Genomic DNA, 21,861 nt, shown 5'->3' on the forward strand with positions numbered 1-21,861 from the left:
ACTGTGGATTCATTGATTCTCAAGGCCTGCTTCTGGTTTGCTAGGGCTGGGGTTGCATTGGCATGGAACTGTTGTACTTTGCTCCACTCTAACTCTGGTGCAACAGTCCTTCCTGCCAACCATCTAAATTATCCTTTTGGTGTCTCTGGACTGAGAAGTAATACTGCTTTTGTTTCTTAATTGCTGGGGATAGGTCTGTCCTGCGCTGTGCTATACTCATCTCACTCTGGTACAGCATACCTTTCCTTCTGATCTTCTAAATTGTTTTGGACTGGGAAATTATTTTTGTTGTTGCTGTTGTTTAGAAGTTCTTTCTCTTTATTTTTGACACAATGAGAAGTCTTGATACTCTCTGGATATATGAAGACCTCCATCACAACTAATATCATGCTTCTAAGCAAGACTGTTTTTTTTTTTATTTTTTCAATTGGTTTTTGAATTTATTTTGAATTTTACAATTTTCCCCCTAATTTTGCTTCCCTCCCCCCACCCCCCACAGAAGACAATCTTAGTCTTTACTTTGTTTTCATCGTATACATTGATCTAAGTTGAATGTGATGAGAGAAAAATCATATCCTTAAGGAAGAAAAATAAAGTATAAGAGATAGCAAAATTACAATAAGATAACGGTTTTGGGTTTTTTAATTAAAGGTAATAGTCTTTGGTCTTTGTTCAAACTCCACAATTCTTTATACATTACTAAAATATTCTTGTTTAAGAGTAAACATAATAACCCCTCCCGCACAAAAATTTAGAACCTCATGAGAAAATAAAAGAAAGAGAAAAAAATGTGTTTCAGTCTGTGTTTTGATACCATCAGCTCTGTCTCAGGTGGATTGCATTCTGTATCATAAGTCCATCACAGAAGTTACTTCCATATTTTTCCACAGTTGCTATTGCTGATTGTAATTCCCTCCATCCATTCCTCTCTACTACTATATATATATTATATTTTCTCTCTCCTTTCACTCTGTCCCTCTTCTAAAATATGCCGTAGGGTAGCTGAGTGGCACAGCAGACAGAGCACCAGCCCTGAGGCCAAGAGGCCCCAAGCCCATATACCACCCCAGAGAAACAGCAAGTAACTGGCCCCATGGTCCTGGACAGGTCACCCAATCCCAGAACCTTGCAAAAAGTAAAAATGATAACATGTTATGTCTGACTATTCTCTCCCATGGTCTACCCTCTCCTCTATCACCCACATCCCCCACCTTCCCCTTGTCCCCCTTCTCTTCTTTTTACTCTAGAGGTCTATACCCTATTGAGTGTGTATACTATTTCCTCTCTGAGCCATTTCTGATGAGAGTGAATGTTCCCCATTTCCCTTTGTCTTCCCTCCTTCCATACCATTGCAAAAGCTCATTGCAAAAGAAATATATCTTTTATATGAAGTATCTTAGCTTATTCCACCTCTCCTTTCTCTTACTCCTATTACATTTCCCTTTTAGCCATTGACTCCATTTTTACAATATATTATATCTTCAAATTCAGTTCTCTCCTGTGCTTCATCTATAAAAGCTCCTTCTGCCTGCTCTATTAAATGAGAAGGTTCATATAAGTAGTATCAGTGTCATTTTTCTATGTAGGAATATATGCAGTTCATCATCATTAAGTCCCTCATATTTTCCCCTTCTTCTCCAATCTCTATGCTCCACCTGAGTCCTGTATTTGAAGGTCAAACTTTCTGTTCAGTTCTGATCATTTCAACAGGAACATTTAAATTCCCCATTTCATTGAAAGACCATCTTTTCCCCTGGAAGAAGATATTCAGATTTGCTGGGGAGTTAATTCTTGGTTGCATTCCAAGCTCTTTTGCTTTATGGAATATTATATTCCTAGCCCTCTGAACCTGTAATGTAGTTGCTGCTAAGTCCTGTGTGATCCTGACCGCAGCTCCACAATATTTGAATTGTGTTCCTCTGGCTGCTTGTAATATTTTCTCTTTGACTTGGGAGTTCTGGAACTTGGCTATAATATTCCTGTTTTTTTTTTATCTCTTTCCAGGGGAGATCAGTGGATTCTCTCAGTTTCTATATCATGCTCTGCTTCTAGGATATCAGGGCAATTTTCCTGTAGGAATTCTTTAAAAATGAGGTCAAGGCTCTTTTCCTGATCATGACTTTCAGCTATTCCAATAATTTTAAAATTATCTTTCCTGAATCTGTTTTCCAGATCAGTTGTTTTTTTCAATGAGATGTTTCACATTTTCTTCTAATTTTTCATTCTTTTGGTGTTCAAGTATTTCTTGCAAAGTCATTAGCTTCCTTTAGCTCCATTCTACATCTGAAGGATTTGTTTTCCTTAGAGAGCTTTCTTATCTCCTTTTCCATCTGGCCAATTCTGCTTTCTGAAGCATTCTTCTCCTCAATAACTTTTTTAACTGTTTATCTATTTGACCTTAACTGGTTTTTAACATATTATTTTCTTTAACATTTTTTTGGATCTCCTTGAGTAAGCTGCTGACTTTGTTTTCATGTTTTTCCTACATCTCTCTCATTTCTTTTCCTAATTTTTCTTCTATCTCCCTTACTTGATTTTCAAAATCTTTTTGCACTCTGTCATATAGCCTGAGCTCAACTTTCATAGACAAAATATTTGTCAATGGTCTGGTTCCTTTTTTTTCTCTGTTTACTCATTTCCCCAGCCTGTGCCTGGTTTGGGGGTGCTTCCTGAGCTTTTGAGAATTATTGGCACCCCCCCCCACACAAGGACCTCAGTGTGTGAGGCTCTGATTGCTCTCCTGGTCTGTGAATGACCACAAGCTCACCCCTCTACTATGGGCCTGTGGGAGTCCCTGTTCTATTGGGGGGAAGCTAGACTGTGATCAAGATCTGAATGTGGTTGGAGCCCCAGAGTCCTGTACCAGGGACAGAGGACAGACCTCAGAAGTCTCCCTCAACTTCCCTACCTTCATTGGGCTGAACACTCAAGGTGCAGCTTCCTGAAGGTTCCTGCTTGATGCTCCTGCTTCTGTTTCCTGGATCTGGGCTTCCTGGCCCCTTCACTGAGTGCCACAACCACCCTGAGGGCCTGGGCTTCTACTCACTCTGGCAGAGGTCTCCCTACTGATTCTCTAAATTGTACTTGGTGCTCCCCAGGGTGAAGGTCAGGAAATTGCTTCTGCTGCCAGGAGCCATAACTCCCAGGTACCCTGGGGCTGTTCCCAGGAGGCTGAAGTTTCTTCACTCTGGTGGGAATGCCCCTCTAACCCCATGGAACAGAATTTTTCCAGATTAACTTGGGTTGGAGAGTTGCCTCACTGGATCTTTCTGTGGGTTCTGTCTCTCAAAAATTTAGTTAGAGTCATAATTTTTTTTAGATTTTTGAAGGCAATGGGGTTAAGTAGCTTACCCAAGGCCACACGGCTTGGTAATTATTAGGTGTCTGAGGTCAGATTTGAACCCAGGTACTCCTGACTCCAAGGCCAGTGCTCTATCCACTGCACCACCTAGCCGCCCTAGAATCATAATTTTAAGATTTTTGAAATATTTTGGAGAGAGCACCTAGGAGAGGCTCTTCTCCTGCCACCACCTTGGTTCCTGAAAAAAAAATCTAACGTTTTAAGGAAAGATTTTATTTTGAGTTTTGCTATTCCCCCCATTCTTGGTTCCCTCCCCACACCCTCACAGAAGGCAGTCTCTTAGTCTTTACATTGTTTCCATGGTATACATTGATCTAAGTTGAATGTGATGGGAGAGAAAATATATCCTTAAAGAAGAAAAGTAAAGTATAAGAGATAGCAAAATTACATAATAAGATAACGAGTTTTTTTCCCCTAAATTGAAGGTAATAGTCTTTGACCTTTGTTCAAATTCCACAATTCTTTCTCTGGATACAGATGTTATTCTCCATCACAGATACCCTAAAATTTTCCCTGATTGTTGCACTGATGGAATGAGCAAGTCCATCAAGGTTGATCATCACCCCCATGTTGCTGTTAGAGTGTACAATGTTTTTCTGTTTCTGCTCATCTCACTCAGCATCAGTTCATGCAAATCCTTGCAGACTTTCTTAAATTCCCATCCCTTCTGGTTTCTAATAGAACAATAGTATTCCATGACATGCATATACTACAGTTTGTTTAGCCACTCCCCAATTGAAGGGCATTTAGTTAATTTCCAGTTCTTTGCCACCACAAACAGGGCTGCTATGAATATTTTTGTACAAGTGACATTTTTACCCTTTTTCATCATCTCTTCAGGTTATATACCTAGTAGTGGTATTGCTGGATCAAAGGTATGCACATTTTTGTTGTACTTTGGGTGTAATTCCAAATTACTCATCAGAAAGTTGGATAAGTTCACAGCTCCACCAATAATGCATTAGTGTCCCAGATTTCCCACATACCTTCCTACATTGATCATTTTCCTTTCTGGTATTTTTTTAATTATATAAATATTTTATTTGTTTTTACAATTACATACAGTGGTAGTTTTTACCAATCATTTTTTTTGGCAAGGTTTTGAGTTTTACAATTTTTCTCCCTCCCTCCCTTCTCTCCCATCTCCCCCAACAGAAGGCAATCTGATATAGGCTTTGCATTTGCAGTTATGATAAGCAACGATCAAAATTGAATGTGTTGTGAGAAAAGAATCAGTTCCAAAAGGAAGAAAGAAAATACAAGAGATAACAAAATTCCATAATACATAAGACAACTTTTAAAAATTGAAGATAATAGACTTTAGTCTTCATTTAAACTCTATAGTTCCTTCCCTGGAAATGGATGGTATTCTCTATCGCAAGTCCCCTAAGATTGTCCCTGATTATCGCACTGATGGATTGAACAAATCCATCATGGTTGATCATCACCTCATGTTGGTAGTGTGTATAATCTTCTGTTTCTGCTCATCTCACTCAGCATCAATTCTTGCAGGTTTTTCCAGGCTATTCTAAAATCCCATCCCTCATGATTTCTGATAGAACAATTGTGTTCCATAACATACATACATTACAATTTGTTCAGCCATTCCCTAACTGATGGGAATTCCCTCAGTTTCCAATTCTTTGCCACTATAAACAGAGCTACTATAAATATTTTTATACATGTGGGATGTTACCCTTTTTCATGATCTCTTCAGGATACAGATATTGTGATATTGCTGAATCTAAAAGGTATGCACATTTGTATTGCCCGTTGAGCATAATTTATTTTTTGCAAGGCAATGGGGGTTAAGTGAGCTGCCCAACTCACTTATTTATTATTATTATTATTATTATTATTATTATTATTATTATTATTGTTATTATGTGTCTGAAGCCAGGTTTGAACTCAGGTACTCCTGACTCCAGGGTTGGTGCTCTATACACTGTGTCACCTAGTTGCCCCCATAATTTCAAATTGCTCCCCAGAAAGATTGGATTCATTCACAACTCCACCAACAATGCATTAGTGTCCCAGATTTCCCAAATCCCCTCCAACTTTGATCATTATCCTTGGAAAATTGTTTTACTCTGTCTTTTTGTGGGTTCTGTCTCTCTAGAATTTGTTTACGATCATTATCTAAAGGTATTTGGAGAGGATTGGGGGAGAACTTGGATGACTCCCTGTCTTTACTCTGCCATCTTGATTCTGCTTCCAAGTATACATTCTTAAAATACATGAATATTATAATTAAGTTTACTGAAAGATTTTTTTGTGTGTGCTCAGTAGAGGTCTCTGGTTGAGTAAAAATGAGACAAGATGCTCCTGGGTCTATATTTTGTGGCTTGATCCTTATGGGAAATAATCTTCACTCTGATCTATATAGAATGGAAATGTAGGGAATTCTAATGCTATGGAGGAAAGGTATGCATCCAGATATTCTCTAGCAAGCAACATCAATTCCTTTATATTTTTCCCATCTTCAAGGGAAAAGGTTGCCGTTTGTAGTTAGAAAAATTTTAAATAGGAAGGATATTCATTATGTTCATGATTTTCATACATTATAAACATCATCATGGAACTGCAGAAGCCAGGTATGATGGAAATATTTGTGTAGGTTGAGGTTCAAACAGATGGCAGAGTTCTGAGTTCCCTGTGATTCTGTATTGTAGACTTTACCAAAAGATGGACAGCAATTTGTGAGTAGTATTTGCAGTCCCTGGGAATGGAAGAGGACACTTCAGCTGGGCAATGCTATTTCTTCCTCCTCCTCTTCTTTTTCTACCTTTGTACATGTGAGGATTCATACCCTTACATGCAGGTGCCCTGTCCAAAGGAATACAAATTTTGATTGCTTTTACTTTGCAAGAGATCTTAGGGTTTAGAGGCTAGATATTTTTCTTCCTTAATTCTATATTTTTTTCCCTCAAGAAAGTGGGACAGTATACTTTTCCTTTATAATTTCCAGAAAGTTAGCTCTGAAAATCAGACTGCCTTCTGTGTGGGGATTGGGGGGGAAGGGAAACAAGATTAGGGGAAAAGTTGTAAAATTCAATTTAAAAAGTGAATGAATATAGCTCTGAAAAATGAGTCTTTGATAAAGCCCATTATAATTCAAATAAATATACTTAACTATGCCTTTAAACTCAAATCACTCTAGCTTTCACAGATTGGCCAGATCCCAGCCCAAACTTCTTTAGTTCATTGTTTGGTTTTTGTTAGCTCAAAGTGCATGTAAATAGCAATTATTTTTCTGGCCAGAAAATCTGAGACTTCTTCTCCCAAATTGATTCTTTAATGAAGGCCAACTAGATCATATTTTGCCTTAGATCTTATCTAGTCTTTAACCACTGAATGATAGTTAAATGGAAAGAACTTAGTTTAAAAACACCAAGGTCTTTCTCTGCATCTGGGGCCATGGCCAGTCATCTTCATCTAAGTCTAGCCACTAAACTTTGATGACTCTATAGGAGAGAGTGAGGCTGATGATTCTATACAGCTCTTCCTCACTTAAATCCAATTCACTTGCAAATCAATATAACACCCTGATGACATCATCCTTTGTCTTCTTCAAGAATGAAGGACAAACAACAATATAGTTTTATTATTACTATTGCTCTATAATGGTGCCCTTTTATCATAATGTAGCTTATATATTTATCTCTTTTAATTAAATCTATTTTAACCTTTTCTGAGATCATAATTGTTATCTTGTTTTTTTGCATCAACTTAATCATAATAAATTCTATTCTAGTCCTTTTTTTACAGTTTATCTTCCATTCTTAAAATGTGTTTCTTGTTAATAATATATTATTGGATTCTGGTTTCTAATCCATTTTGCTATCCATTTCTGTTTTATGGATCAGTTCATCCTATTAATATTCAAAGTTATAATTACAAGTTGAGTATTTTCTTCCATTTAATTGTCCTTTCTAATTATCTGTCTCTCCCTCTTTTCTTAGTTTCCTCAGAAGCCTAATTAATTTTTGACCACTGCTTCCCTAATCTGTATCCCTTCTAACAATTCCTCCCGTTACCTCCCCTGTTGTCCTTTTATTCCTTAACCTATCCATTCTTCTACCACATTTCCCTGAAAATAAGACCAGATCTTTTATTAATTTTTGTTCTAAAATATGCATTAGGGCTTATTTTCAGGGGATGTCTTTTTTTTAAACTACTCCATTCAAGTTTCATTGTTCCCTCTCTGGGTCTGGGGCAGGGGATGTCTTTAAAAATTTTTTTTTCCATGTACAATCTATACTTATTCATGTACAAAAATCAACATTTATTCAATTACAGTCATGTCATCTTCAAACCCCAAATTCCTGCCTGAATTTCTTGCAACTACATTTACCATAGAACCATTGGCCCCAATCTCTCATGTCCAGCAATAGAACTTTCCTAAAATGAACACTTCCTGTCCTTGTCTGCTTACAATGCATTGGCAACACAACTGTCAGTGATTTCATCCTATGTCACGACGTCTTGCAGGCTGGGCTGCACAAAGTTTCCATGCTGATTTCTCATCATTTTTTTCCAATGTAGTCATGGATATCTGTGCAAATGGCCCTTGAATGACTTATTTTATTGCAATATTAAGAGACTGGATATAGGCAGCTTTTCTTGCAGGAATTATTACTTGATCTATTCTCTCTGCAAGGAAGTTCTTCATATCCTTAGAGTGATGAGTGCTGGCTGAATCCCTGACTAACAGATCACTTTGACCATCCAGCAAAATAAATGATTGCATTAAATCAACCCACTGCCTTATAAATGTGCATCAGGTTTTTTTTTTTTTTTTTTTTTGGTTTCAAGAACATAAATGCCTGAAACACATTAAATCTGATCTTTCTTACCCTGGGTGAAGATTAGAGGTGGGACTTTCTTTCTATGCAGACATTATCAAGTGAGCACAGTATTAGTATATTGTATCTGTGCCTATTGGTCATCCTACAATAATTTGAGTTTATCTGTTTACATAGATGTTTATCCTTTGTTCAAAGGCACCAGCTTGGGTATTTACAAAATATAATACTTAATTATAATTTATATTATCATTTATTTTAAGTATTAATGTCAATAATGTTATTTATTTATGTTTACCCTGCTTTTTTACATAATAAATTCTACTCTTGATCTTTATTTTATTTATGTATATTTCTCATTTTTGTAGATTTCCTGAAAGCAATATATTGTTGAATTCAAAATTTTAATCTGCTATTTCTTTTAAGGGTAAATTCATCCTATTCATATTCTGAGCTATAATTACTTTTTTGTTTATTTTCCTCCTTTCTGTTTTCCTCATTGCCCTCACCTTATTCCTATTCCTCCTCACTCATCTGCATTACTTCTACCTATTACCTTGCCCTCCTATTCCTTACTTCAAGAATTCCTCTCTTATCTTCTCCCCTACCTATCCCCTCGCCCTCTAAATTCTGGATGAATTTAGAAGACTTTTATACCTTTCAAAATATATATGTTGCTCTCTCTTTATCTCATTGCTATTATTCTATACAACTTTCAATACCATCCCCCCTTATCCTATTCCCTCACTCTTTTGGTTTTTTTATAAATTTAGAATACTTTTATACCCTTCTAAATGTATGTTTTCTCTCTTTAACCCAGATCTGATGTGAGTAGTCCACTCTTAATCTTTAATCTCCCTTGTCCCCTTATCCTCTTATTTCTTTCTGAATTTAGAAGACTTTTATACCCATTTAAGACATAGATGTATTCTTGTTTGCAACCCAGGTCCTTTGCTTTTCAGAATATCATTTTCCATTCCCTTCTATCTTTTAATATAGAAGCTACTAAATCTTTTGTTATCCTGACTATAGCTCCAGAAAATTTAAATGTTTTCCTTCTAATTCCTTGTCATATTTTCTTGTTCATTTGATAACTTCAAAACTTGGCTATAATGTTTGTGTGAGTTTTCATTTTGGAATCTCAGGTGATGAGCAGTGCATTTATTCAATTGCTATTTTATTTTCTGTTTCTAGGATATTCAGGTTGCTTTCCTCAATAATTTCTTCAAATATGATATTTACATTCTTTCTTTGATCATGACTTTCAGTTAATTCAATAATTATTAAATTATCTCTCCTCAATCTCTTTCTTCCAAGTCACTTGCTTTTCCAATGAAATGTTTCATAATTTTTTTCTATTTTTCCCCTTCTTTTGACTTATTTATTTTTTCTTGATATCTCATGAAGTCATTAGATTTTCCTCCCCAATTCTAATTTTTAAAGAATTATTTTCTCAGGGGCGGCTAGGTGGAGCAGTGGATAAAGCACAGGCCTTGGAGTCAGGAGTACCTGGGTTCAAATCTGGTCTCAGACACTTAATAATTACCTAGCTGTGTGGCCTTGGGCAAGCCACTTAACCCCATTTGCCTTGCAAAAACCTAAAAAAAAGAATTATTTTCTTCAGTGAACTTCTGTACCTCTTTTTTTGATTTGGTCCATTCAACTTTTTCAATGAGTTATCTTCATGGAATTGTACTTTTTTCCATTAGGCCAATTATATTTTTAAGATGTTAATTTTGCTTCAATGTTTTTTCTTCTTTTGTGCCTCTGTACCCAAGTTTTATAATTTTCTTACTTTGCTTTCCTTTATTTTTATCACTCTTATTTGATTTTGAAAACTTTCCTACTTCCCTCCCATCTAGGAATTTTTGTTGGACTTGTATCCAATTCTAATATTTTTTGCAACTTTTCTTGTAGCTGCTTTGCCTTCATTGTCTTCTGCATTTGTGTCCTGGTCTTCCCTGTTATCATAAAAACTTTTTATGTTCCAGCTCTTTTTTGGTTGTTGTTTGCTCTTTTTTAAACTCTATTTCTTGATTTGGAACTTTATGTTAATGTAGGGGTCTGTTCCCTGTGTGTGTGTGTGGGGGGGGGAGGAGGGCAATAGGGGCTCTGTCTCAAGTGTCAGACTTTATTATTAATGTTTTCAGAGTTTACTCTGAGGATTTGGAAGTTTTGGGTCCTTCAAGGTAATGTGACCTGGGGAGAGGTAAAGTTACTTCTCTCAAGGGTCTCTGAGAGGATAGACACTGCTTCTCAAGGCCTCTCCTTCCTTAGGACAGAAATGATACTCAGTATCCTTGATCCCTTGAGCCAATACACATCAGGGTTTTTGTTCCTGTTTGACCAAAAGTTCTCCTTTCTACCTTTGAACTGTGACTGTTATGTGGGAATAGACAATATCTGACCCTACATCCAATTCTAGCAAAGAGGAATCCTATGATTTCTTTCTAATAAATTGCCAGGTCCCATTGCTATCTTTGGCTTGAGAGTTCCTGAAGTTGATGTTGTTTCTTTCATCACTATCTTGTCTCATCTCTAGTGCTTCATTCATGTGGGCTCCAAGCTAGCCTCCTCCCTCTTGTCCCAGATCTCTCTTTTTGAACCCCTGTGTTATCTTGGACTAGAAGATTGTATCACTTTTACCTTTTGTTGGCTCTGTCACTCCAGAATGCAATGCGAGGTGTCATTTTAAAGTTTTTAGAAGAGAATGTTGGGGGATCTCAGCTGAGTACTTCCCTACTTTGCCATCTTAGTTCTTCCCCTGGAAGATCCTGAACAATTATTGTCAATTTTTGTACCAATTTGTTGGTAACTTGTTATTTTCCTATTACCTAGAACTGGTCCTATCATATTCTCCTGACTTTTGCTCTACCCTATTAAAATATATTTATATTGTATTTCATACCTTCCTGTTTCTCTCACCCAAATAAATATATGTGTTTGAAAAACTGAACATGGAATTTGAAAAGCATTTTTGTTTGTTTTCAAAACATTTCATATATTTTGTCATTTGATTCTTGCAAGATCAAACTCATATTTTAGGTAGGTAAGCTATGGCTTAGAGAGATTTAGTACCTTGGACACCCAATTACATAATTAGTAAGTATCCAAAGCATTATTTTAGACCAGGATTTTCCTATTTGGAAATATCTGTTTTCCCAATATACCATTCTGTCCCTCCCTCATGTGAAAAGACTAATATTTGTTTTCTGGTTGGAATACTTAACTGATCATTTGCTGAAAAATCTTCTGGTCTTTATTATCTAGTTTAAAAGAACAACTGTAAATGATGGGGTGGGGTAGGGAGTCAAGTAGAAGGGGAAGGCAGGATGGGGCAAGAAATGATTGTAGAAAAAGAACTAATTTTGATAGCTGGGAATCTATGTGCTTCCCCTGACTCTAAAACCGTATTTTATAAATAGACTTCAAGAGATGAACCTTGGTATTTGGGTAAGCTTTATATCCAGGTGTGATACAGAATGTAAGCTCTTTGAGGGCAGAGATTGTTCCATTTTAATTTTCATATTCCCAGCAATTAGTCTAGGACCTGTCATGTAATATATACTTATTGAATGCTAATGGAAGCAAGGATGGAAGGAAGGGAGGGAAGGAAGAAAATCTAACAAAGGCATCAATGAACTCTTGTTCATTGGAATTTAGATTTTTCTTACAAGCCCCTTTCTTATTCTTTGTACATTACAATGTTTCTGGGGATTTTAGATGGTTAAGTTTATAAACAAAAGAAAATTTAATTAAAAATATATGGTGTCCCTTTGGAAAAGATAATCCCACATGCACAAACAGATACAAATAAATAGAATGGTTTTGTTATTACTTTGCTAAATTATATAGATAAATATGCATACTTATATTTATTTCTTTTTTATAAAAAGAGCTGTTTTTTATTTTATTTATTTTAATTGTATTTTATTTAAGGCAATAGGCTTGAGCGACTAGCCAAAAGTCACATAGGTAGGCAATTATTAAGTGACTGAGGCTAGTTTTGAACTCAGGTTCTCCTGACTCCAGGGCTGGTGCTCTATCCAAAGTGACACCTAGCTGCCCTTCTTATACATATTTCCTTAAAAATTTGTTTGTACCAGAGCCTACACTTATCATACCCATGGTTTTTTTGCTTTTATGTGTATATTAAACCTTCTTTTTTGCAAGGTAATGAGGTTAAGTGGCTTGCCCAAGGCCACACAGTTAGGTAATTATTAAGTGTCTGAGGCTGGATCTGAACTCACTCCCAACTCCAGGGCCGGTGCTCTATCCACTGTGGCACCCAGCCTCCCCTTAAAAAAAAAACTTCATTTATTATCAAGTTCACTATAAAGAAATAAAATTACATTTAATAAATATTATTCTTTTTGATGACAGACTTCCACATGGTAGAAAACATTAAATTTATAATCAGTTTTCCTGGAATGTTGCTTCTGACTGAGGAATTCAACTTATATATCATAATTTTATTTTATTTTCTAAACATGAAACTTCCCAAGTGTTCTTTACTTATTTTGGTTTTGAGATGCTTAAAGATATAAAACCCTTTCTATGCAGCCTGCAGACAAGAGAATTTCTCAAATCAAATTGTTAGTCATGGGATTTTGATTGTAGGCACAATTAGCAATTTTACAGTACTTCCCCTTTAATCTCACTGAGTTCAGTTATCATCTTTACCCAGCTGACTCGCAGATTTGTATATTCAGTTCTAGTCTCCTGTTCAACCCTAACCTTCATCCACTGAATGTCATATAGACATTTCAAATGTTCTATGTACCAAATAGAATTTATAGTCTTTCCTCCTTAATTCACCCATCTTTTGAACTTTTTTATTTCTCTTGAGGGCTCCATCACTGCCCCAGGTAATAACTACAATTGCTGCTGCTACCACTGCCACTGCTGTAGCTGACACCATCACCACTCTTTCATATGGTGCTTTAGGATTTGCAAATCACTTTACAAATATCATCTCATTTTACCTCAAAACACCATGGAATGTTGGTGTTATTAGTATTACTATTTTGTAAATGAGGAAACCTAGGCAGACAGAGGTTAGGTGATTTGCCTAGGGTCACAATGCTACCAAGAGTCAGAGGCTGGATTTTTAACTCAGGTCTTCCCAAATTCGGTTCCAATGATGTATCCATTGCACTCGAGTTTTAAACTATAGAGCTATCTTTGACATCACTTTTCCTTATCCCATATAGTGAATTAATTGTCAGATCATGTTGATTCAATCTCTATAGACATTCTAGAATCTACCTACAATTTGGCACAGATCCTCAATCACCTCTTGCCTGAATTATAGCAATAACTTCCTGATTAATCTTATTACCAACAACCTCTACTCTCCCCAATGTATTCTCCATACAAGTGCCAAAATGATATCCCTGCAGTATAGATCTTTATTACTTCCCTGTTCAGTGAGCTAGTGGAACTCCCTATTACCTTAAAGATCTTAATAAAAATTTCTTGGTTTGGTAATTAAAATACTTCACAATCTTGCTCCAACCTACCTTTCCAGACTTCCCTTTTATGTTCCATCCATGAAACATGGTTTACTCACTATTCCAATTACACATTCTCTCCCTCAATTCTATGAATTTGCAAAGGCTGTGTCTACTCTGCCTGTTTTCTATTCACAGTCTCTCTGTGTCCTAAGATATATAATAGTCTCATTATCTCAGCTTATCTATCAATTCTGATTTCATATCTTTCCTCCTCCTCTAAGTTAATGACATACTCTCTCCAATTATTTTATATTTGCTTTGTATGCATGTTGTATTTATTTGTATGAATATTTGTTTTCCTAATTACAATGTAAGTTTCTGTTAAGGACAGAAGTTGCTTCATTTTTGTGTGTATACTTACTGCTTATTGCAATGCCCGGCACATAGAAGCATAAAATAGCAAGACAAATAGCTCATAGATCATCTGATCTAACATATTAATTTTGCAAATGAGGAAACTGAGACCCCTAGAAATAAAGTGATCTGCCCAGTCACACGGATAGCTTTTAAGCATCAGAGGCTGAATTGAAACTCACATCCTTTAATTCCAGAGCCTGTTTTTTTCCCTGAGATCTAGCCAAGATTTCACATGGGCACATTTGTTTCTAAAACCCAGTTTTTCCTTATTTGAGCCATCTCCACATTGTTTCCTCTTTTTTTTTGTAAGATTACTTTTATGGGTCCATTTCTGAGAAAAATTTGTCTCAGAAGTCATTTCTTCTTTAGTTCTCCTAGACTCCATGGTTTAGGTCCCACAGATTACTGAAAATTAATAAGACATAATAGAGTCTATATGTCTCAAGTTTCTTAGATTTCCCTCTCTCTTGACACAAATGATATCTATAGCATAAGAACTATAATGTGAAATTTGTTTCCATTGCAATCAAAAACACATGTGGGAGGGGATGCAGAAAAATGATTGGGCAATAATCCATGGAAAAACAGAAGAACCATGATTGTGGTAATCCTAGGAAAGGAGTATCCAATCTCCTTGGAATCCTTATCTTTATCACCATGGGAAGATAATGTGTCCCAAGAGAAGGGACTGCAACTGAACCTGAGAGAATGTGCTACTACATATCAGTAATCCAGGATAAAATCTTAGTTGTTTTGCCCTAGTTATAGCTCTATGAAATATAATGGGAAGGTACCAACACCAACTGAAGTACTTTAGACAGCTTTCCCCTTGAATTTATCTCTTGATGTTATAGGTTGACGATTTACAAATGTTCTTTACCCACTCCTTCATTTACAAAATGAGCACAGCATCACTGCCTATGTCTCTAGTTGTGTTTTTGTTCTGACTATAATATTAGTGCATCTTTAAATGAAAATATCTTTATAATGTATTCGTACCAAGGCTACAATTTGATTTATTCCTTCACCTTTCTCTTGAATACATCCATTTATAGAGTCACAGAACATAGACTGTTAGGAAGGGAAAGATCCTGAAAGATGAAATTATTTAACATCCTCATTTTTGAGATATATTAAGTGAGGTTTAGGGAAGAAAAGTGACCTGTCCAAGATCCTGCAGCTTATTAGTGTCAGATACATGATTAGACTCCAGGACTCAAAAAAAAATCCAGAACTCTGATTTTATTGATTTGAAAACTCCCAGTGACAAAACTACATTTAAAGATCAACATCTGCTGTACAATTTCTTACATACAATATTACCTGAGGCTTTGAGAGGTTAAATGACTTGTCATTGCTCATATAGCATTATTAAAAGTATGTGTTACATGTAGAACTTGAACTCAAGTCTTCCTGCCACCAGAAATAGTTCTCTAACCATTATATCACACTGTTTTGATATCTTTTAAAAAATTATATCAGGGTAGGTAGGTTGTATAGTGGCTAGAATACCAGACCCTGGAATCAGGAGGACCTCAGACACTTAATAATTACTCCCAATGCCTTGCAAAAATATATACATATATATATATATATGCATGTATGTATGTATATATGTATCATAAAAGTTAAACAGTGTTATCCTTAATACTAACTAACCTTTAAAATCTTAGATCATTACCTTAGTTGATCCTACAATAACCCTATGATAATGATGATGATGATGATGATGATGATGATGATGAATAGTAAAACTGATTTCAGCAGTATAGAGGTTCCCTCCACTGACACAGTTTGTAACCTCTCCATGATTTACATACAGTTTTCATAAGACATAATGGACAAAAAAGTGTTGATTGACTAGTGACCTACTCACAGTGATGACCTTTTTTACACAGATCAAGGCAAATAGTAAGACAATATCTATCAAATATATTTCCAGGAGGTGGTTGATATGTCAGAGCTTTCATTCTGTCAAATGAGAGAAATGATTATTTCTCTCATATATGAATAATTAATCATTAATTTGAGATCAAGGCTTTCCCTTTATATTTCCTTATTGAGTGATAAATACCTATAGGTTATTCAACCAACTTCTGAAGGACATTGCTGAAACCACAAGATTGCCCAAATTCTTGGGGGTACATGCTTTTTAATTTTTTTTGTTTATTCAATTAAAAAACCTTACAAAAAGAATTCAACCTAGGAGAGATCTTGCCTTTAGAAAATGAGCCCCTTCCTGTCCTAGAAACATTCATTCTATTAGAATTTAGGGTGATCAGGCTTATGAAGGAGAAAAACAACCAGTGAGACCCAGGATTCTTTTGTCCAAATTGGTGAAGTAGGCTGGGTCTAACGATTAAATTAAGATTGTCTTTTTTTTTTTGCAGGAGAAACTGAAGACTTTTTGCCCACTTCTTTATAAATATGTTCGTCTCATTGATTACTCATCATTCAGAGTTGATTTCTGTACACCCCTGTTTGCAAAGGCTTTTTACAAGTTCAGAGGCCTTCAAGGTTTGTCTTCAGTCTCCAAGGGCACCACTGACTTCTTTTATTTATTATTTGCTAGTCATAATTAATAAAATGATTGATAATTATCCAGAAATTATGTCTCCTAGACTTTTCATATGTCACGATGCTTACATTTGAAAACTTAGGGACATTTCCACAAGTTTAAATCTTGCTTAAGTTACATTCTCATTGTGTGACCCTAGGTTAGTCATTTAACATTGTTCAGTCAAACCTAGGCTATATATGAAATGAAGGAATTAGATTCAATGGCATTTAAGGTCTGTTCCAGCTCCAAGTCCATGAACTTAAGTTACTTGTGTAATAAATCCAGTTAGTCATCTTTTTAAAGAGGGGAAAAGTTTTAAAACTGCTCCTTCATAATACCATCTGACTCCTTATACTAATTATCATTCCCTTGACTTGTAGTATATTTGAATTCATGAGCTGTTTGATAATAAACTCTTCAAATTACTCAATCACGGAATCTTGGCATAATGGAGATAGAAGGAACCTTAGAGGTAATCTAATCTGACCTCTTCATTTTATAGTTGAGGTAACTAAGACCTCAATCACTTATTTTTTGTGCTGTTGTTTTGTCCTTCATTCTCAAAGACCCTGACATCAGGGAGGTGATGCCATGACAAGCACATGAATTGGATTTGAGTGAGGGAATGCTATGCTAAGTCATAAGCCTCACATTCTCCTCCAGAGCCATCTCTGAATATGATAAGATATGAATTAGAACAATTGGAGAGAGAACCTGGATGCAAGGCAATCAGAGTTAACTGACTTGCCCAAGGTCACAGAGCTAGTAAGTGGCAAGTGTCTGAGTTGGATTTGAACTCCTGTCCTCTTTTTTTTAGGTTTCTGAAAGGGGGTTGAGTGGCTTGCCCAAGGCCACACAGCTAGGTAGTTAATAAGTGTCTGAGGTTGAATTTGAACTCAAGTCCTCCTGACTCCAGGACCAGCGCTCTATCCACTGTGCTACCTAGCCACCCCTCCTGTCCTCTTGATTCCAAGGCCAATGCTCTTTGCATTGTAACATCTGCACTAGGGGGCAGCTAGGTGGTGCAATGGATAGAGCACTGACCTTGGAGTCAGAAGGCCTCCACACATTTAATAATTGCCTAGATGTGTGACCTTGGGTAAGTCACTTTTAAGCTCATTGCCCTAATTAAAATTTAAAAAATAATGTAAGCTCCTTTAGGGCATGTTTCAGGACTAGTTAAATTTTATAGGATAGTGCTTCGTGCATAGCAAGAGCTTAACAAATGCTTTTTTATTCATTTATTTATTCAAACCATGGTGATATAAGGGGGGGGGCTTGGACTAGATTTAAGAAAACTTCAATGTCACTTCTACCACTAAATACATGGGAAAGGTATTTGACTTCACTGGATCTCAATTTCCTCTTGTCAAAATGAGGGAGTTGGTCTAGGTGATCTTTAAGATTCTTTTCAGCTCTAAACTTTTTTTTGTAAATTCTCAAATAAATGATTATATCTGTATGTTGGGTTTTCATAGTCTGCTATTACTTACCATTATAATATCTTTGCTAGTATTTTCCATCTTCTACAAAAATGAAGTAATTGATCAACTTCAAAAGATTCAAAGACAAAAATAAAGCATGGTTTCAACCTAGCCCAATAATTTGAAGGGAAAAGATATCTTAGGGTTTGTTCATATTCATAAATAATCACATACTTGACAATGAAACAATAATACTTCTGAGAGAGTTTAGAACCCTTCTTTAAAACTTCCTATTCAATTCATCTGAAATTAGAGAATGCCTTATCTGAGGAAACTGTCAAGAATTTTACCAAAGATCCCTTTTCTGAGTTAGAAGTAGGTTAAGAGTCTCACTGACATTGAGGCAGGGCTCAAAGTACAGAAATCCTAGAAGTGTTTCTTAAGGATTGTGTAACTTTGGGCATCTTCAGTTATTTCATCTTCAAAATAGAAGTTTGGATCAGCCAATCTCTGGAGTCCTGTCAAACTCTAGATCTGTCTCCATTTCCTTTAATCCTCTTTTTCTTGATCCAGTGGTAATGATGCACTTTATTTTTTTAAAAAAAGATTCTACTTTTAAAATTTAATTTACACCAGTCTGCCTGAGGCAAAGAGGGCATGCAATAAACTTGATGTTGATTTCATGTTTTACAGAAGTTTGTAAGGCCTAAAAAATCTATTACCAATTTCTATGTTTTACCATATCAACATGGCACATATTTTTTTGGAAATGACTAGGCCCTACATATTCTAATTAAGTCCACAAGGTTTAGTTTGGACTAGTTAAAACTCAACTGTGTCATCCTTCTCCCTGTTTCAGTGCTGGGCATAAGGTTGATGTCTCACCACTCTTTGTCTCTCAGTTTGAGGGGACAATAAACCTCTCCTTGGGACCTTTCCCAAGGTTTGGCTGGAAAGGGTGACTGAAGGAAATCATCAGTATCAAATATTCCTTGCTACTACCTTGCTGTATGACATTGCAGGTCACCTAATGACTCTGAACATCACTTTCATCATCTGAAAAAATGAGGATATTGGGTTAAAAAATCTCTAAGATGCCTTTTAGTTCTAACAGAATGAGTCTATGAGCAGAACAGAATTCCTGTAAACAAACATAGAAGGTGTCTACATAAGGCAAGTGGTGTTTTTAGGAATATTATTTAATTCTAATGTATTTTTACTTCTTTTAAATGTCTACACAGTAAGCAAAGGAATGTTTGGAAATGAATGATGCAAAGGGGGTATTCACTGATGTGAGCCCATAGATGGTCTGAAAAACAATCCCTAGAATTGTACTTTATGGAAGTAACTTCCAACATTTTTCAATCTACGAACCTCTCTCAACAATAACTAAAAATGTATTGTGAACCCCCAGGATAATTTATTCATAATATTCTTTCATATTTATTCATTACCAATGTAATAATAAGTATAATGGTAATTTTGTTCAAAAGGGTGCCAAATTATAATTTTCACTAAATAATTATGTAATATTTTTATCTACAATTTAAAAAACTTTAATATATAGAGCTAATTTATAAGCTTATTCCAGATATTTTATGTGGGACATCCCATAAGAATTAAAAGAAGTAATCTAGCAGGTGCTCATATGCTTACTAATATCCTCAAGACAATATTAAATTTTTTTATTTTACAATTTTTTGTTGAAAACAAATAACATTTTTTAATGAAATAGGCTATACTTTTAAACCTTGTTATACATTGAGTTTTGCATTTTGATTTAAAACAAGATTAAAATACTTGCTCACATATGGATGTGGTAGAAAATGGAGAGAGAATTTTGCCAGCTCTCTTGATGAGAAATGATTTCATTTTTAGCCAAAAATCTATATGGCTGTTGCTTTTGTACGATGCTTCTTGTACAAAGTCTTTTGATATGTCTATTAAATTGTCATTTCATCAGCTACAGATGTAAATAACATATCAAAAACATTGGGAATCCAATCTTATTTATTGGAAATTTCAGAAAAATATTCATTAGAAGTCATTTTTAAAAATTTCACATTGTCATTGATGCTTTTTTGATAGCCTGATCCAAAGATGATTTATTTTCCAATAAGGTACTTATAATAGTACTTAACATTTATATTGTACTTTGAGATTTGCAAAATGCTTAACAGATATTATTTCATTTTTATCTTCACCACAATTCTGAGAGGAAAGAACTCTTTTCCAACCCATTTTAAAGATAAGGAAAAGAGGCCTAGAGAGAGGACAGTTAAGCAGCTGGTAAGTGCCTTGGGTCTCAGGTCTTCTTCAGATCTAATGTTTAACTGCCAAGAAAGAATGTAATGTCACAAAGCATTTAGTACTTTTCTTAATTGTATGTTTCCAAAATTTTAGTTTCTTAATATGTTTTCTTTGTTTTGAATAATGAACAGGCTTTTATTTGCATCCTGTAATGTGCTCAGTTAGTTAATTTTTGAAAAGACATCTACTAAATATGCCAATCTTTGCTGCCATTTCATATCACTTGTACACTTAGGTAAAAAAAAAAGATGGGTTGTTTAATGAAGAGAAGAAACAATCCTTTCTTCAATTCAAATAGATAAATAGTAAACTTCCATGGGGAAGTCACTTAATATCTCTCTGTGCTTGAAGTGGAACATGCTCACTGTCTATCTAACTGTATAAAATGGTAAATAATCAATAGTTAGTGCATCTTGATTTTATGAAATTAATTATTTTGACAGATAATCTAACATGCTTTTAAGTTGTTGTGGCATTTTCTTTAGTGCCAAAACATTTTGTATATGCTGTGGTGTGTCCATGATGTATTTGTGTTAAGTTTTTGATATATGAAATAACACTCCCAAATTTCTCAGTCATTGATTTTGCTCCTTCTATGTAAATTCTACAAGAGAAAAAATTGATTTGTTTTTCTTCAAAGTATAAGTTAATTAGATTAAAAATGTCTTCTCTGATTGTACATCCTATTAACTGATAACAAAGCAGTATAATCTCTTCCACTTTACCATCATGCAAGATAACCTTATAAATAAAATTGCTAGGACATAAATATCATTTGTCTTATTTAATTTCGAAAAGTAAATGTCACTTTTACAAAATATTTCTGCAATAAGTGATTCAACATCAGCAGACAAATTCACCCAATAAGATGTTAACTTATTAGAAGCAGATATCATCTCTAGCTTCATAATGGAATCATCTCCAAACATGCATGTGACAATTTCTTTGGTAAATAAAATTAATTTTTCTGTAGTAGTAATATAAGTTCCACATTGTTTTTGCAATTTAATAACTTACTTACTAAATATGAAGCTTCAATCAATATTTCATGTTTTTAAATCTTGTTCTTTCCACTTAGAAAAATCAACATAGCTTTCATATTTTGATTTTTAAATGTCAAGACATAAAAGAAAGTTTTAAGCTGCTATTTGAAAGAACTCCACATTGCTGCTGTGAATATTCAGTGTCTTTAAGAAACAAAAAAACTAAATTTAAGGTATTCTCCAGTATATTTTCTATTTTCCATGCCTGTTGTAATACTGGTATTTTGAATTTCTTTATAAATTACTTCTGAAATGAGGCCTACCTAATGACTTATTCATTCCCTGGATCTGAACAAATATTTTGAGATTCCTCATTAACATATTTTTAAATATTTTTTAATATAGCTCTAGTCTTTATCTAACAATCCATTATCCATTGGGGCAGCTATGATTAAAACCATTTCTATAAAATTTCATTTTTATATTATGATAGTAAATATATAACAATACTATACCAGTACAATTAATGGAGAGGCATATTGCTT

The 21,861-nt window shown here is 35.0% G+C and overlaps 1 long non-coding RNA gene across 3 annotated transcripts in view; it reads left to right on the forward strand.

Moving 5' to 3' along the window:
* Positions 1 to 21,861, forward strand: part of LOC141502416 (uncharacterized) — a 293,674-nt gene that overhangs the window by 249,136 nt on the left and 22,677 nt on the right. For 2 of the 3 annotated variants that reach the window (XR_012472522.1, XR_012472523.1), the window contains one exon: positions 16,430 to 16,556. The exons of the other annotated variant lie outside the window; for it this stretch is intronic. This is a non-coding gene — a long non-coding RNA (uncharacterized LOC141502416). The remainder of the gene's footprint in view (positions 1 to 16,429; positions 16,557 to 21,861) is intronic. 3 annotated transcript variants of the gene reach the window in all.

This window comes from Macrotis lagotis, chromosome X (genome assembly GCF_037893015.1).
Source record: "Macrotis lagotis isolate mMagLag1 chromosome X, bilby.v1.9.chrom.fasta, whole genome shotgun sequence".
Taxonomy (NCBI): domain Eukaryota; kingdom Metazoa; phylum Chordata; class Mammalia; order Peramelemorphia; family Peramelidae; genus Macrotis; species Macrotis lagotis.